Source organism: Sminthopsis crassicaudata, chromosome 3 (genome assembly GCF_048593235.1).
Source record: "Sminthopsis crassicaudata isolate SCR6 chromosome 3, ASM4859323v1, whole genome shotgun sequence".
Lineage (NCBI taxonomy): Eukaryota > Metazoa > Chordata > Mammalia > Dasyuromorphia > Dasyuridae > Sminthopsis > Sminthopsis crassicaudata.
Window position 1 is genome coordinate 236687330 of NC_133619.1, and position 18861 is coordinate 236706190.

General features: G+C 33.2%; 1 long non-coding RNA gene across 1 annotated transcript; it reads right to left on the minus strand.

The window, feature by feature from the left end:
• Positions 1-1736: 1736 nt before the first annotated feature.
• Positions 1737-11900, minus strand: LOC141561107 (uncharacterized). The gene is made up of 3 exons (XR_012487964.1): positions 9983-11900; positions 7335-7449; positions 1737-4599 (listed from the first exon to the last, which is right to left on the minus strand). It is a non-coding gene; the product is annotated as an uncharacterized LOC141561107 (long non-coding RNA).
• Between the last annotated feature and the right edge of the window lie 6961 nt (positions 11901-18861).

The following is an 18861-nucleotide window of genomic DNA, read 5'->3' on the forward strand; positions in this document are numbered from 1 at the left end:
TATGACATAACTGAATTTCATTAACAGTATCTTATTGACCATTGCTATGATTATAGAAATCAGTTACAGGAGGAAAAATGCAGGGACACAACCATAACATAAGCAGTTTAAACTTAACTTTCAGCAAAACAGGATAAAATAGCTTTAATTCATTTTTACTTCAGTTAATCGTCCCACTAACTGTCAGAGGGTGGAGCTTTAAAACTCCCAAATAGCATTAACTATAAGCCCAAAGAATTTTACTTCTAATAACAAATTCCATTAGCTGAAGTTTCAGATAAATCCTAAACAGATATTTGCCATAACCTTATATTTATAACAGTGAGAATTTGTCTCAGTACGTTCACTTCTTTCATATCTAAGCCATAAGTGAACATTATACATACCCAATACATAGACAAAGATTCCAAACTACATATTGTCCATAACAGAAACATTTTCAAAAGGACAAAAAAAAAAATATTATTTTCAGGGGCTCTTCAAATGACCTCCGGATGATCCAATATAATTAAAACTGAGAATATCCTAAAAGAATCCAAGAGGTTCTTAAAACTGTTAAACTTTTAGAAATACCATAATCTCATATTGATAACAGTAATAAATTTGTTTCAGTAAGTTCACAAGTTATCTTTCATATTTAACAGAAACATTTTCAAAAGGACAAGGAAAACTATTACTTTCAGAAGCCCTTTAAATGATGGGCATAACCTCAGGATACAATCAATTAAACTTATACAGAATACTTAATTCTACAGAAAAGAATCTGAAAGATTCTTAAAAATAGCCTTTAAAATTTTAGAAATGATCCTACCAAATTATAGATCAATTAACTTAAAAGCAGGTCTATCTCTTGAAATCTGGAACACATTTAGTATGGGGGGGGGATTCCACATGGCTGTCCTCCCCCCCACTCCACCTCCAAAGGGGGGGGGGGGAAGGAGGGTGAGGTAACCTTCACCTCAGGCTCACTAGATGCTCTGTAGCTGAAGTAGCAGAGAGCAATGGGGGTGAGTTTAATCTTCACCTTTGAAGACAAAAGGTCCCAGCCCACTCAACCTTTAGTGGGGTGAGGGTGGGGTGAGGATTTCACGTGGCCACCCTTCCCAATGGACCTTTCCTAAGCTCCAACTTTGGCCAGTGCTGAAGTCTTTAGAAAAGTCTGACCTGTCTTTACCTAGAGGCACTCCACCCCTTTCAGGCAAGTTAAAAGAACTTCACTCCAACAAGATCTTACATTCAAAGATAACTAAATCTAGCCTGCATAGGCAACAGTAAAATTATTTTCCACAGTTTAAAACTGCCCCAAAGAACTCAGAACAAATCCAGCATGCAAAGGCAACAGTAAAATTATTTCCCACAAATTTAAAATCATCCTAAAATCTCTAATCAGATGTTTTCTCCAACCTGAGTTCAAAGCAATTAGCATAAACTCCTTTTGTTCTCCAGAGGGCTTATCTAGGATAGCTCAGCCCAAGCCATGCCTGAATTTAAACTATCTGAGTGCCAGTTTTTAAAAATTTAAAATCACAAGCAAATTTTAACCAATTCCCAAATTTCTTAATTTAGTAAAGCTCTGAATCAAACAAGTCACAAACAAGTGACAAACAAGTCACATTGACTGAGTAGTTACAATATAAAACAAAACATTTAACACAGATCAATTAGAATTGAATTAGATCTTCTCTTTGTTGAAGATATCTACTTCCATCAGAATACATCCTCATGGTTGTGCTCCTATCACTCAGCATCAGCTCATGTAAGTCTTTCCAAGCCTCTCTGTACTCATCTTGCTGGTCATTTCTTACAGAAAAAATAATATTCCATAACATTCATATACCACAATTTGTCCAACCATTCTCCCATTGATGGGCATCCATTCATTTTCCAGTTTCTAGCCACTACAAAAAGGGCTGCCACAAACATTTTGGCACACACAGGTCCCTTTCCCTTCTCTAGTATTTCCTTGGGATATAACCCAGTAGTAACACTGCTGGGTCAAAGGGTATGCACAGTTTGATAACTTTTTGGGCATAGCTCCAGATTGCTCTCCAGAATGGCCGGATTCTTTCACAACTCCACCAACAATGCATCAGTGTCCCAGTTTTCCCACATCCCCTCCAACATTCATCATTATTTGTTCCTATCATCTTAGCCAATCTGACAGGTGTATAGTGGTATCTCAGAATTGTCTTAATTTGCATTTCTTTGCTCAATAATGATTTGGAACACTCTTTCATATGAGTGGAAATAGTTTCAATTTCATCATCTGAAAATTCATATCCTTTGACCATTTATCAATTGGAGAATGGCTTGATTTCTTATAAAATAGAGTCAATTTTCTATATGTTTTGGAAATGAGGCCTTCATCAGAACCTTTAACTGTAAAAATGTTTTCCCAGTTTGCTGCTTCCCTTCTAATCTTGTTTGCATTTATTTTGTTTGTACAAAGGCTTTTTAATTTGATATAATCAAAATTTTCTATTTTGTGATCAATAATGATTTCTAGTTCTTCTTTGGTCACAAATTCCTTCTTCCTCCACAAGTCTAAGAGGTAAACTATCCTATGTTCCTTTAATTTATTTATAATCTCATTCTTTATGTCTAAATCATGTACCCATTTTGATCTTATCTTAGTGTACAGTGTTAAGTGTGGGTCCATGCCTAATTCCCGTTATACTAATTTCCAATTTTCCCAGCAGTTTTTGTCAAATAATGAATTCTTATCCCAAAAGTTAGGATCTTTGGGTTTGTCAAATACTAGATTGCTGTAGTTATTGACTATTTTGTCCTCTGTTTATCACCTATTCCACTGATCAACTAATCTATTTCTTAGCCAATACCAAATGGTTTTGGGGACCACTGCTTTATAATATAGTTTTAGATCAGGTACAACCTGAATCAAGGTGGCCATCTTCATTTCATATTTTTTTTCATTAATTCCTTGAAATTCTCAACCTTTTGTTTTTCCATATGAATTTTGTTATTTTTTTCTAGGTCATTAAAATAGTTTCTTGGGAGTCTGATTGGTATAGCACTAAATAAATAGATTAGTTTAGGGAGTATTGTCATCTTTATTATATTTGCTCGGCCTATCCAAGATCACTTAATATTTTTCCAATTATTTAAATCTGACTTTGTGTGGAAAGTGTTTTGTATTTTTGTTCATATAATTCCTGACTTTCCTTTGGTAGATAGATTCCCAAATATTTTACGCTATCAACAGTTATTTTGAATGCAATTTCTCTTTGTATCTCTTGCTGTTGGATTTTGTTGGTGATGTATAAAAATGCTGAGGATTTATGTGGATTTATTTTGTATCCTCCAACTTTACTAAAGTTGTGAATTATTTCTAATAGCTTTTTGGTAGAATCTCTGGGGTTCTCTAAGTATACCATCATATCATTTGCAAAAAGTGATAATTTGGTTTCCTCATTACTTACTCTACTTCCTTTAATCTCTTTTTCAACTCTTATTGCCAAGGCTAGAGTTTCTAATACAATATTGAATAATAATGGTGATAGTGGGCAACCTTGTTTCACTCCTGATCTTACTGAGAAAGGTTTCAGTTTATCTCCATTGCATATGATGCTTACTGATGGTTTTAAATAGATGCTCCTGATTATTTTAAGGAATAGTCCATTTATTCCTATACTCTCAAGAGTTTTTAGTAGGAATGGATGTTGAATTTTGTCAAATGCTTTTTCTGCATCTATTGAGATGATCATATGGTTTTTGTTAATTTGGTTATTGATATAATTTTATGCTAATAGTTTTCCTAACTATTGAATCAGCCCTGTATTCCTGATATAAATCCGACTTGATCATGGTGTGTTATCCTGGGGATGATTTTCTATAATCTTTTTGCAAATATTTTATTTAAGATTTCAGCATCAATATTCATTAAGGTCTACAATTTTCTTTCTCTGTTTTCAACCTACCTGGTTTAGGTATCAATACCATGTCTGCGTCATAAAATGAATTTGGTAGGACTCCTTTAATCCCTATTTTTTCAAATGGTTTATATAGCATTGGAGTAAATTGTTCTTTAAATGTTTGGTAGAATTCACATGTAAATCCATTTGGACTCCCCCCCAACTTTGTGACTTGTACTTCAGCATTACCTGTTGGCCTTATTAGGAATAGTTAATAGTTGAAAAAGCTTTAGATGAGGGTTTTTTAATTTCTTCTACATATGAAACCCCCTATGAAAGCCTGAGGTGAGATATTAATTATTCAAAGTAGAACTTTTCTCAAGGTGAAAAGGAGAGTAGTATTTTAACATTATTAGAAAGAGCTTTGGAAACACTTTGGGAATAGAAATTATATTACAATGTCTCCTTGTTTTTCTAGCTTTGATTTAAGTTATGACATGTCTACAATGAACCTTTGGACATGTGTACTTACTTGTATAATCAAGGCTGAACAGCTCTCTTACTTAGTTCTTCATCTCATAGACTAAAGAATATGGGATCAGAAAAAATAATAAGAAAACAGATTTACTATTCCATGAAGGTTTCGATGCAATGCCATGCCTCTGGACAGTCTGAAACCAGAGCTTTCACAGTTCCAAGTTTATGTCTTGGCAGATTTTGTTGGCACCTGGAAAAGATAAATAGAAGAATGACCCAGAGGCTTTGGAACTTTGACATTAAAATACATTAATTGCTCCAAAAAGTAAAAGAGGAAATGTGAGAATAATTATTTAAATGGAAAGCATGCTTTCTCTTTCCTCTATCAGGAATAGCTTTGGTGCATGTATTACTGCCATGGTGTCCCAAAGGCTTCTGCTCCACACTGTGAGATATCTACCTCTTCCTGCCACCCTACCCCCAAGTGTCAATATCTTTATTGACACTTCAGGAGTAATTTGTAGTGTTTAATCTTGGTTAAAATAAAAAAAAATAAAAAAATATATTTTTAAAAATTTTGATTTATGCTTTAGATGTTTTATGTTACTCTATGCAGTACTCCAACCAACTTGGAATTGTAATCTCTATCAAAGAAATTTACTTTACTCCACCTCTGAGTTCTTTGGTCTGACTTGATCCCTTTGTATCAAAAGTCTACACTTTCTTCACCTATCAATTTTTTTTTCACTCTTAAAATCCATCTCAAATGCTATTTTAACCTTGAATCTTTTCTTGACCCTTCCTTTCAGAAATAAATTCCCCTTTCTGATCATACACACAGATTTAAAAATCTTTAACACCCTCTTTACATATTATTATATGTGATAATTATATGTACTGGTGTCTTTCTTATTTCCTTTAGTGTCTACTATAAATTCCACAACTTCATAGAGAATGCTTTTGATATAATTGATTTTGGGGTCCCCTGACTTTGGGGCTTCTGTTCTAATGAGTTAGTGGTACTAGGTCTTCTGGGTTTGGAATCTACTTTAGGAAATTGAGCACACCCAATCTATTTGATTCTGACTACTCCTTAGTCAGATAGCTTCTGGCTTCAGGAAACTCCCACAGATCAAACTCCTAAGACAATAGTGAATAAGACCACTCCTCAATACTTTGCTGACTGGTAATCTTGTCAGTAATCTGATCAATGAGAACAACTCCTTCCTACCTAGAGCCATAGAATTAGCATATCTATGATAGAAGCTGGATAAAATGGCTCTCTTTGATTTTGTTTCTTTATTGGATTCTCTTAGAATTCAGTCTGCTCAGTAATGGTGTCACATTACTTTCAATAAATCTTTGCCTCCTTGACTAGGAGGTAGGTTCAAGCTTGCACATTCTTGTGAGAGACCTCATGACACCAATCTGGGATTTTTGGGGTCCCCTTCTCAACCTCAACACTTTTATATCCTCCTATGAATCTAGCAGTGTTGTAAATACAGAAATTGTTGAATAAATGAATGAAAAACAAGACACAGGGGGAGAGAGAGAGAAAAAAGAAGAAGTAATTTGTGTTTCTAATTGAATCCTTGAAAGTACTGATGCATTTTTTTTTTTTTTAATTTCAAGAAAGCTATTTCAACAAGTCTGTTCAGATACAGAAATAATGGGCTACATAATTGAGCACCAGTAAAAGAAATTATTTTACCATTGTTTTTGTTCTCTTGCACCATATCACATTGTATTACTGAAAATGACTTAGGGGAAGACATGATATCTGTATATATGTATGTATGTATATATATATATATATATATATATATATATATATATATATATATATATATATATATATATATATACATATAAATAAATATAATGTTCTAAAAGTAAAATAGGAGGGGCAGCTAGGTGGCACAGTGAATAGAGCACCAGCCCTATACTACATATATACTTCTCAAAAATTTCCTTGTACAAGACAGCAAGTTTTATTTGGAGATAATGTAGAGGAAATGAACTCAATGTTAGGTAAGTCTTTTCTCTCTCTCACTCTCTGTCTCTCTTTTTCCCTCTCTCTATGTACATCTCTATCTTTGTCTCTCCTGGTCTTTGTGTGTGTGTGTGTATCTGTTTCTCTGTCTCTCTCTTACATAGACAATGTAAGAGGTTGATTGAATAAATTAATGAGATCAGCTTAATCAATGATTAATTTGATGAGTTATCTAATCAATATGATAAGCTTGTATACAACTTGAATACCTTTTTTGGGAGCTTCTGTAGAGCCTCATCTAATGGAGAAAATTGCAATGATCATTAATGCTTTGTTGGAAAAAATGAAAGATCCTCATTGGTTTCTAGTGACTTGAGGCTCTAGATGACTAGTTAGCTAGAATTCAAGTTCACAGTCACTTCTGTGGCTGGCCTATAGAACTGAGAGACATCCTTCCCCAGACCTTTTATTTATTTATTTTTGACCTTTTTGCTCATGCCTTTCCTTTGGGGTTTAGGTTGTAGGAAAATGGGAGGAGGAATTCCTCCCATACCCCCCATACCAGATGTAATTAATGGTTCTTAGAGCAAAAGCATGTATTGTTGTTGAATAATTTTCAATAGAGTCATCTGATTCTTTTGGGTTTTACTTTTTAGCAAAATTACTTTAGTTATTTGCCATTTCCTTCTCCAGCTTATTTTATAGATTAGGAAACTGAGGCAGGTAGAATCAAATGACTTCCCCAGTGCCACACAGCTAGTAAGTGTCTGAGACCAGTTTTGAACTCAGATTTTCCGTACTCTTAAGCCCAAAGTTCTATTTATTGTGCCACCTTGCTGTCCAGAAACACATACCAGAAGTAGATATGCACTTGCCCATGAAGACTAAAAGAAGAGATCCTAAATGTGGACATTCCCATAGGTGAAGAAAATACATAAACATTATTAGGATTCCTTAAGCAAATACTGAAAATACATCAGGTAACCACTTACTTCCCCAGGTGCTGAAATTTGGGAATGAGATTTTACTGTATCCTGAGCTCTTCCACAGGGTCCTATACAGGTTTTCTTCCTGGCTCACAATGTTCCCCTTGGTTTGCATGTTTCCCTAGAAAGCAAACACATTTTGAGACAGTTAGGTAACTTTTTTTTCTTATCAAAACTGTATTAAGTAAATATCTCATTATTAAATAAGATGGTCCGAGTTCTCTTTGCTTTCCAAAGTACTCTTTTGACTTCAGAGAACACACAGGTAAAATTTGTCTTTATCCTTGAAGCATGCTGCTAAGTAAATTGTCTTCCCTCTATAAAGGGTCTCATACCTGGATTCTTGACCTTGGGGTAATAACTTCATGCATGCATAGTCAAGCACACACACATATCTGTCACATGTTTTTCCCTAGGAATGCAGACATGGAAACATGTACATGTTTGTTTTTGAATCATTTGGGGGGGGGGATGCAAATTGTCCCACATGTTCTAGGAGTAAAGCTCAAAGAAAAAGTCAAGAAAGCCAAAAGCAGTCCATCTTTTTTTATTGTAGACTATCTCTAAAAGGAAGGATCCTCCTGATGATTCAGCCAAACATTTAACTAGGGGTCTCATTTATTAAGAACTAATCAGGATTCTCTGTCCTTTGCCTGGTACCAAGAGGTACACTCACTTTTTCTGTAGGAAGAGATTTATTACATAACTTCATAGGTTCACATCTTATAAACTCATCAAACTGATCCAGAAACTGTCTAGCTAGCCCTATTTATATAAACATCAAAAGTCTCTGATGATTCTATTTCATTATCATCTAGCTTTCAAATTTTATGCCTTTAGTTCTTGTTACTAATTATTTGAGAAAATCATCTAAAAATCCCCAAGTATATACTCTGAGGTTACTTGGGTACCTATGGATATAGATAGGAATGTAGACAAAAATGATATCTATATATCCATATGCACAACACAGGCACACGCATATGTATATTTATACATATTGACATATATATTTTAAATATATGAACAAAAGCATATGTCTGTGTATATATCTATATATAATTATTTACACATTTCTATGTGTGAATACATACATATGTATATATTACTTTGACTTCCACTAGGATGAAACTAGTTTCAAACCCCATTTCACTAATATGTATTTTAAGATTAATACTAGTTTTTCAAGGACCATAACCATTAGCAAACTAGCCTTACTACCTTATTTAACAGAGCAACCAAGCTATTTGAACATATGTATGTTGTGGACACAGAGTATCTTGATTTCAGTAAGATTTAAAAATATTCAACATGATATCCTTTTCAATAAGATGAAGAAATTCAGGGTGGATGAAAGTGCAATTGAATTTATCATTTATTGAACAAGCATCTTTTGGTCAATTGATGTCAAACTCGAAGGCAAACTAGTAGTAAACCACATGATTTAGTCATTGACCTCATTTCATTTGACATCTGAATGAAAACATGGAATGCATTGTTTTAAAAAATAGCTAAATGTTTCCTAATTACATGTAAAATTTCTTTAACTTTCATTTTTTTAAAATCTTGCATTCCAAATCATCTTCCTCTCACTTGCAAAGAAAAACAATTTGGTTTTGATAATATATGTGAAGTCACCAAACATTTTCCATATTAGCCACACTGTAATAGAAAACAGACCAAAATACACACACACACACACACACAAAATAAAAGTTCTTTAAAAGTATATTTAAGCTTCATTCAGAGTCCATCAGTTCTCTCTTTGGGGATGGATTGCATTTCTCAACATAGATCCTTTGGAATTGTCTTGATCAGAGTAGCTAAGTCTTTCACAGTTGATCATCAATATTACTATTATTGTGTACAATGTTCTCCTAGTTCTGATCACTTCATTTTATATGAGTAATCCTTTGTGTCATCCCAGGTCTTTCTAAAACCATTCCACTCATCATTTCTTATAGTATTCCATCACAATTACATATCACAACTTGTTCAATTGATAGGCATATCCTTAATTTCTAATTCTTTACTGCATACACACACAAAAGTACATCTGCTACAAAAGTTTTTGGGTAAACGGATATTTTTCTCCTTTCTTTTATCTCTTTGGTTTATAGATTTAGTAGTGACATCTCAGTCAAAGGGTAAGCACAATCTTATAGCTATTTGAACATAGTTCCAGATAGTTCTGGATTGTGGAATGGTCATAATTTGGTACATTAGTGTGATATTTTTTTTCTACATACCTGCTAGAATGTTATTTTCTTTTCAGTAATGTTAATCAATCTGACTGGTATGAGGTATCTTCTGAGAAGTATTTTAATTTACATTTCTCTAATCATTAGTGATTTATTTTTTTAATTAATTTTTATAATTATAACATTGTTTTTGACAGTACATATGCATTAGTAATTTTTTTTACAACATTATCCCTTGTACTCCCTTCTGTTCTGAATTTTTCCCCTCCTTCCCTCCACCCCCTCCCCTAGATGGCAGGCATTCCCATACATATTAAATATCTTATAGTATATCCTAGGTACAATATATATGTGCAGAACCGAATTTTGTTGTTGTTGTTGTTGCAAAGGAAGAATTGTATTTGGAAGGTAAAAATAATCTGGGAAGAAAAACAAAATAATAATAATGCTCACAGTTTACACTCATTTCCCAGTGTTCCTTTTCTGGATGTAGCTGATTCTGTCCAACATTGATCAATTGGAATTGGATTAGCTCTTTTCTTTGTTGAAGATATCCACTTCCATCAGAATACATCCTCATACAGTATCATTGTTGAAGTGTATAATGATCCCCTAGTTCTGCTTATTTCACTCAGCATCAGTTGATGTAAGTCTCTCCAAGCCTCTCTGTATTCCTCCTGTTGGTCATTTCTTACAGAACAATAATATTCAATAACATTCATATACCATAATTTACCTAACCATTCTCCAATTGATGGGCATCCATTCATTTTCCAGTTTCTAGCCACTACAAAAAGGGCTGCCACAAGCATTTTGGCACATCCGGGTTCCTTTCCCTTCTTTAGTATTTCCTCGGGATATAAGCCAGTAGTAGCACTGCTGGGTCAAAGGGTATGCACAGTTTGATAACTTTTTGGGCATAATTCCAGATTGCTCTCCAGAATGGTTGGATTCTTTCACAACTCCACCAACATGCATCAGTGTCCCAGTTTTCCCACATCCCCTCCAACATTCATCGTTATTTGTTCCTGTCATCTTAGCCAATCTGACAGGTGTGTAATGATATCTCAGAGTTCTCTTAATTTGCATTTCTCTGATCAATAGTGATTTGCAACATTCTTTCATATGAGTGGAAATAGTTTTAATTTCATCATCTGAAAATTGTCTGTTCATATCCTTTGACCATTCATCAACTGGAGAATGGCTTGATTTCTTATAAATTAGAGTCAATTCTCTGTATATATTGCAGATGAGGCCTTTATCAGAACCTTTACCTATAAAAATGTTTTCCCAATGTGTTACTTCCCTTCTAATCTTGTTTGCATTAATTTTGTTTGTGCAGAAACTTTTTAATTTGGTGTAATCAAAATATTCTATTTTGTGATCAATAATGATCTCTAGTTCTCCTTTGGCCACAAATTCCTTCCTCCTCTACAAGTCTGAGAGGTAAACTATCCTATGTTCCTAATCATTAGTGATTTAGAACATTTTTATATGACCATTGATACCTTTGATTTCTTTCTCTAAAAACTGTTTATTCATTTTCTTTGATCATTTATCAACTGGGTTGATTGGGGAATAGCTTTTCTTTTTATAAATTTGGTTCAGTCAGTTCTCTATATATCTAAGAAATTAGGCCTTTGTGAGAGAAAGTAGTAAATCTTCCCCCTTCTCTTTCCCTCTCACCTCTAACCTCTCCCTGCTTCCTCTCCCTTACCTGCTTCCTTTTTAATCCTGGTTGCATTTGTTTTGTTAGTACAAAAGCTTTTAAATTTCACGTAATCAGAATTGTCCATTTCACTTCCTGTGACCCTCCTTATATTTTATATAGTCATAAACATTTCTCTTATTTATAAATCTGACAGGTACACTTTTCTATACTTCTGTAGTTTACTTATGACATCACCTTTTATGTTGAAAATATTTATCCACTTTGACCTTATCTTGGTATATAGTGTGAGATGTGGATTTATGCCTTAGCAAATTGCTTTCCAGTTTTTCATGATTTTTTTTTTACTCTCAAAGCTTATATCTATGTATTTTTCAAACATTAAAATGCTATGGTCTTTCATTACTGTTTATTATGTATCTAATTTATTCCACTGATCCTCTACTCTAATTCTCAGTTGATACCAATTATTTTTCCAGCATGTGATTTTAAAAGTTTGGGATCCAAGTTTTTAAATAAGGTTAGGAATCCTCAATGGAAGTTATAACCAGATCTAATTTCACAGAAGAATGCAATATGAAATGCAATTTAGGGAATGAAAGGGTGAAGGAAAGAAGGAAGCACTGACTAATATGGGACCTATTTTCAAGGATTTGCTCTTCCTGATGGGTTATACAAAACATGTTCAGATATTTCCTTCAATACTTTGATGCTTAAAAAAAAAAAAAACCGCCACATTTTATATAGAAAATGTATTTGCTAAGCATTTTTTTTTTTTAAATTATAAGAATAGATTACAAACCCTTTTTAGGAAACACAATAAATAGCTATTTTTTAAATCAACATTTCTTTCAATTTTATATTATTGACATTTCATAGGAAGAGAGGGGACTTAAAATGAAAAGAAAGCAGTGAAAAACCAAGGAAGGTAAGAGAAATATTTAAATTTGCACAAGAGGGACTTTAAAGCACAGAAAGAATGCAACAAATCAGATATGTAAAGATCTTGAGAGAAAGATTTCAGGAAAAAGCCACTGAGGGAAGTTTAAAAATCATACAGATTTTCTGCATTTAAATATTTGCATGTTTTCCCCTTAGGCGTAATCAAAAGTGGTAACAGCAATATCATACAATGAAGGATTGTGAATGACCTAGTTCTCAGCAATACAATGATCTAAAACAATACCAAAGAACTAATGAGGAAATATATTATCTGCCTCCAGAGAAAGAACTAATACTGTTTATTCTATTTTTTATCCTTTTCTTTCATTGTTTTTTTTGTTGTTATTGTTTATACAATATGTACAATTTTTTTTTTTACAAAATAACATACGATTGCACATGTATAAATTATGTTGGATTGTTTGCTGTCTCAAAGTAGAAGGAAACAAGGGAAGGTATATAGAGTTTAAAACTTAAAACTTTTGAGGGCAATGTAAAAAACTTGTTCTGACATGTAATTGAGGAAAAATAAAATATTACATTTTTAGGAGATATTTCAGCTAAAAGTTCATCAACCTTGGTATGCATAATATGCTTGCACAATGGATGAACAGCAAAATGTGGAAATTCAGCTATTTTGTGCCTTATCTCACATTCAGATACAATTTATTGCAATGGATAAATACTTGGGCTCACAGACCATAGTAAAATCCACGTAATTATTTAGCTACTCAGGTATTGCTTCAGTTGTTTAACATTAGGCCATTTTCCCCTTTCTAGTTCTTGTTTTATTATTCTTCATTTTACTGTACTTTGCAAATGTTATTTTGTTGTTTTTTGCAAACTGAAGCTTTATGAGAATCTTGCATCTAGTAAATCTACTAGTGCCATTTTTGAAGCATCAAGTGGTCATATCATGGCTCAGTGTCACATTTTGATACTTCTCAATCTTTCAAACTTTGTCTTTATTATTATATTTATTATGGTGATCTGTGATCAGAGATCTTTGATGTTATTTTATAAATAGAAACACCATGAACCATGTTTATATGATACAATGACCTTGATAAATAGTGTGTGTGTTCTTATTACATAATCAACTAGCAGATCGTATTTATCTTCCTCTCCTTCTGAAACACAACAATATTGAAATTAAGCCAATTAATAACCCTACAATTGCATCTAAGTGTTCAAGTGACAGGAAGAGTCAGTCTATGTGTCAAACTTCATTATTTTCTTATTTTCAGAAATTGCCAGTTACCCAGACTTTCAGCAATAGATCAATCAGTAACCATCTACATCAAAGCAAGATCCTGCACCAGCAAAATGATTGTAAGTTGCTGAAGATTTGGATAATGGTTAGCATTTCTTTTTAGCAGTGAATTTTTTTAAATTAAGGTATATTCATTTTTAGACATAATATTATTGCAAATTTAATAGACTATAGTATAATATAAACAGAACTTTTATATGTACTGAGAAACCAAAAAATTTATGTGGCTTACTTTATTGCAACATATGCTTTATTGCAGTGGTCTGGAACAGAATACACAATTTCTTTAAGGTATGCTTACAGGATAAAATCAAGGCTTAAGGAAGCTGGCTCATACTAACTAAGCCTATTGTTAAATTTTCAGTATAACCATTTTTGCTTCAGAAATTGGCCAAATGCTACAGATCAGTACTTGATTTACTATTCTTTTGATTTTCTAGACTTAACAAAGTGATGGGGAAAATGTTAATAATGCAGTTTAAAGCATACATTTTTTCCTCTGGAAAACCATTTGTTAATCATTTACCAACACATCCTTAATTGAAAGCAATTGGGAAGTCTTTTTGTCACATAACTAACAATTTGCATAAATATTCAGAACCAAACATGAACCTATTTCTGTTCTATACTCTGATTCTCATTTCTAATGCAGTTTTTCAATTTGTACATAAATTATGAAACATCAGCTCCGATTTTATTCATCAAACTTTTTCTCTCTCCATTTCATGAAGTTAGGGCTTTAAGCACTGATTCATCTGGAAGTGTCTCTTAGGCTAAGCATAATCCACTTTTTAAGGCTAGCAAAATGTTCTTACTGCCAGCCAGGCACAGACATAAAATATACTATGTCTGGCCTTGTTCATTTTCCAGATCACATTTGTCACTTTGGAGGTAAGATATCAGTGTACATGGGTATAGAAATCATATTCATTAAGATAATTCTTGATTAGGATAATTCATTAGGCATTCTTGAGCATAGAATCAAATACCAAAAATAATGAGGTTCACTGCCAATGCCACAGTTCTGACCATCCAATGCTCTTTAGGCACAGTGAAAATATTCCTTCATGTATGCTGATGGAAGTGGATATCTTCAACATAGAGAAGAGCTAATCCAATTCCAATTGATTAATGATGGACAGAATCAGCTACATCCAGAAAAGGAACACTGGGAAATGGGTGTAAACTGTTATTTTTACCTTCTGAATCCAATTCTTCCTGTGCAACAAAAAATTCGGTTCTACACACATATATTGTATCTAGAATATACTGTAATATATTTTACATGTATAAGACTGCCTGCCATCTGGGGGAGGGGTTTGGGGGAGGAAGGGAAAAAATCTGAATAGAAGTAAGTGCAAGGGATAATGTTGTAAAAAATTACCCATGCATATGTACTGTCAAAAAAAAAAGTTATAATTATAAAATAAAATAAAAATTAAATTAAAAAAAAAAAGAAAAAACAAAAAAAAAATATTCCTTCAAAGAGATATGAGAGAGGAAAAGAAAACCTTATATTAATCTTCTTTCAAGTGAGTTAAATCAGGGGTGGCAAACTCAAATAATAATAATGGAAAGTGGGTCCCTATTGGCTTTTTAGTGACTTAGAAAATCACATTTACATATTTCTTTTTTTTATTAATGCATCTACATATTAAAAATATGTAGGAACTATATTTTAATCTGGTTCACTCACCCTTGATAATGTTGTATATGAACTACAAGCATCCCTCGGGTTATGTTTAACAACTCTAAGCTAGAAGAAATTTGACATTCAAACTATAAAAGAATGGGGAGTTATTACTCTGGATTATAGTAACAAAGGTATTAGTGCAGAGAATTTTAAAAAAATAAGTACACAAGGAAATATTAATGAATTGTCTAATTGCATATAGAGGGGGCTTAATCATGCCAATAACTAACAATTTGTTCATATACAATGAAGAAAGATGAGAGTAGAGGTCATGAAAACTGGGGCTCTAAAGCTAATACTCCCATTAACAAGCAATGTGACTTTTAAAAAGAATTTTACCTTTTGTAGAGTTGAACTACATAATCTCTCTCTAAAGTCCTTTAAAGCTTCACGAAGATTCTATAATACATAGTCTCCAAATATACAAGGTTTCCTGAAAAGTTTTGGTAGTTTTTTACAGTTTAAGTTTTGGTAATTTAAAACTGCCTCAGGATTTTTATATTAAAAGAAACCATTTTTTGAACTCCTATATTGTTTGTTTGCTTTTGATAGCTTTATCCTCTTATCCTTTGTTAGGGAATTTAATTGTGATTATTGTTTACATGTGTGAGAGGGGAGCAGGGACAGAGAAGTGTGTGTATATGTGTGTATGTATCTGTATACACAATGCTAAGGACATAGTAGATGCTTAATAAATGTGAAATATATGGATGAAATCAGAGATTTGGTCTAATCTCTCCTCCTAACCCCTTCCCACACATATAAACAATAATCATCATTAAATTTATACATATTTAATGATTTTATATATATATATATGATATACTCTGTGTGTTTTGTATACTCTGAGTATATATCTTTATAGCTAGAAATATAAAATTTGATCTTCATTACAACCCTCTGCCATTATCATTCCCATTTTAGAGCTGAAGAAAGTGAGGCAACAGAAATTAAGTAACTTGGCTAAGATCACATAGCTAATATTTATATCTGAACATAGACATATTTTTAATATGCCTAAGGCCCCCCCCCATATCATCCCCATATCAACAATAAAGTACCATTATCCCCATTTTAGAGCTGAAATTAAGTGATTTGGCTAGGATCACATAGCTAATGTCTATGTCTAGACATAGAAATACTTTTATTATATGTCTAAGGCCAAATTTGAACTCAGGTTTTCCTTATTCAAGTTCTAGCATTTTATTCATTGACCTGGGACCTATTGTTGGTCAATGAGAGTCAGGAAATTTGGGTTTAAGGCATGGTCCTAGTTCTTAACCCCTAAGATCAAGGTTTGATCAAAATTTATATTCCTTTGAACACAGCAGAGCACAAATAAGGATATCCTGCAAAGAAATCTTTAAAAGAGAGTGTAGTGCCAGTTGATTTCTGGGAAAAAGCACATCATACTCCAAGATTGGCAGTGGGGGTGCTTCATGACAAGAACCCCATTCTTATCTCTGTCTACTGTCTTTATAAACTCCCTTCAACTCTTAGCTGAAGCTCTGTCTTCTATAAGAATCTCTTACCAGTTCTCCTTCAAATTGGTAACTTTCCTGAAATTATCTCCAATTTATCCTGTATATCTATTGTACATAATTATTATACATTGTTTCCTAAGTACAGCAAGAATTGTTCATTCATTCATTCATTGTTTTTTCTTTTTGTTCGTTTGTTTGTTTGTTTTTGTGTATTTGCTTTGTCCTTTCTTTATACCTCCAGCACTTAGCACAATGTAGCATATAGGAGGCACATAATAAATGCTTATTGACTTGACAAGGTAGAATACTTATATAGAAAAAATGATAAATTAATGTTATATTCCTTTCTTTTAAGCTAGATAATTTAGATTAAAACATTACTTTAGCATGGGTCCTCCTTAAGGTAGAATATGTATATAGAGAGAATGATAACATAAGACTATATTCCTTTCTTTTAAGCTGGATAGTTTAGATTAAAACATTAGAGCATGGATCCTCTAGAGCCTTTTTTAAAAGCATGGATAAGAGTTCAACAATGATAAAAAGTGGGCTGTTCATTGTCAATGACCCAGTTAGTAAAATAAAGAACTAAGAGTAGCAGCAGAGTCAAAAGCAGTACATGAGTTCTAAAAGGAAAAAGGAACATGTGTTTTGAACTCATTCCTGGAAAATTAGTAGCTTGCTTCAGAGATCAAAGGTTAATACATTTCACTGCAGGCATCTGTCAAACAACTCAAAGGGCATAAACCCAGCCAAGCAAAATTATCAAGATTGGATCTTTATCTGATTGGATACTATAAAGAAGTGAATTCTTATTCAATTAATGTTTAACATTTTGAATCACAAAGAACCACATGAACTGTGTAAGTGTAAAGGAGATATTATTTTATTATAATTAATAATTAACATTATTATGTTAAGGGAGGATGATTATTGTATATCTTCACTACTCCATTTGAAAAAGCAGTACATGCAGGGATTAACATACAGTAATAAACAGTGTGAATATTAAGCTGTAACTTCCATGATTTTGGCATCTGATGGAAAATAGGAGAAAAGTTATCAAATTTCCCAGCCTCACCTAACCCTTTTCAGTCTTGTCCACAACTTGACTTGTATGGCAAACAGTGGCATTATGGGGCCTGAAAATATTCTTCACATTCAATTCTTTTGCAATTTTTCTAAGTAGAATGATTTAAAAGAGACCAAGAAAAGTAATAGAAGTTAAAAGAAATTTAGTATCATAATTCATGCAATAGCATAAGAGAAAAGGTCTCGGTAACAGGGGAAAGAATTGCTTTCAAAAGCTACAATCTGAGTTTCTAGGCTTCTGCTAGCTTTCATTTTTCTTCTCTTGATATAACAATCACTAGAGCTATGACCAAAAGAGCTCCCTCTGCCTTCTTTCTGAGAAGAAACTGTATGACATTTACAATCCAACAGAAAACCTTTTGATAGCAGTAGAGATATCATAGAAACTATTCAGCAGTTGAAGATCAATGAGAGCAACTCATCAGAAATGACCTCAAAAAACTGCACAATGGAGCAAACTGCACAAAGAGCATGTGCTATAGGGAACACACATGAGTAGGAAATATGTGTCAAATTAAGGCAGATAATTTTGTCCAGGGTCACACAGAAACTAAGTGTGTTCAGCTATCTGATTTAAATTTAGGTATTCCTGATTTCCTTAGTTTAGCTTCTTCATTTTCCACAAGACACTGGGAGACTAGTCTAGAAACTAGAGACCTTAGAGACTAAGGTAACAGAGGTAATAATTTATAGAATGAAGGTCTGAATTCAGACCTCTAATTCCAAATACACTATCTTTTTTTCACTCTCCCTGGCTGTTGATTAATCATCTCTATCTTCTCTCCTGACCACATCATTTACTTGCTCAAAAACTTTCAGTGGAACCCTATTACCTCTATGATAAATTGCAAATATTTAAATCTTTCTTCATAGTTTTTGACCTCCATTTCCAGATGAATTTCACTATTTTTTTCTTCATACACTTTATATTCCATCTAAACTGGTCCACGTGTTCTTCTCTGAATTCTGTATCCCATGTCCCATTTTCATGCCCTTGTATAAATTATTTCCTTTTCCTAAAACATACTCCCTTCTCTTTCTGAAATCTCTAGCTTCCTTCATGCTTCAAGTCAGGCGCTGCATCCTACCAAAAGCCCTTCCTGACCCACTAATTAAGAGTCCCTTCTTTCTCAATTTATTTTGTTTTTTTTTTGGGGGGGGTGTCTAAAGATTGCATTC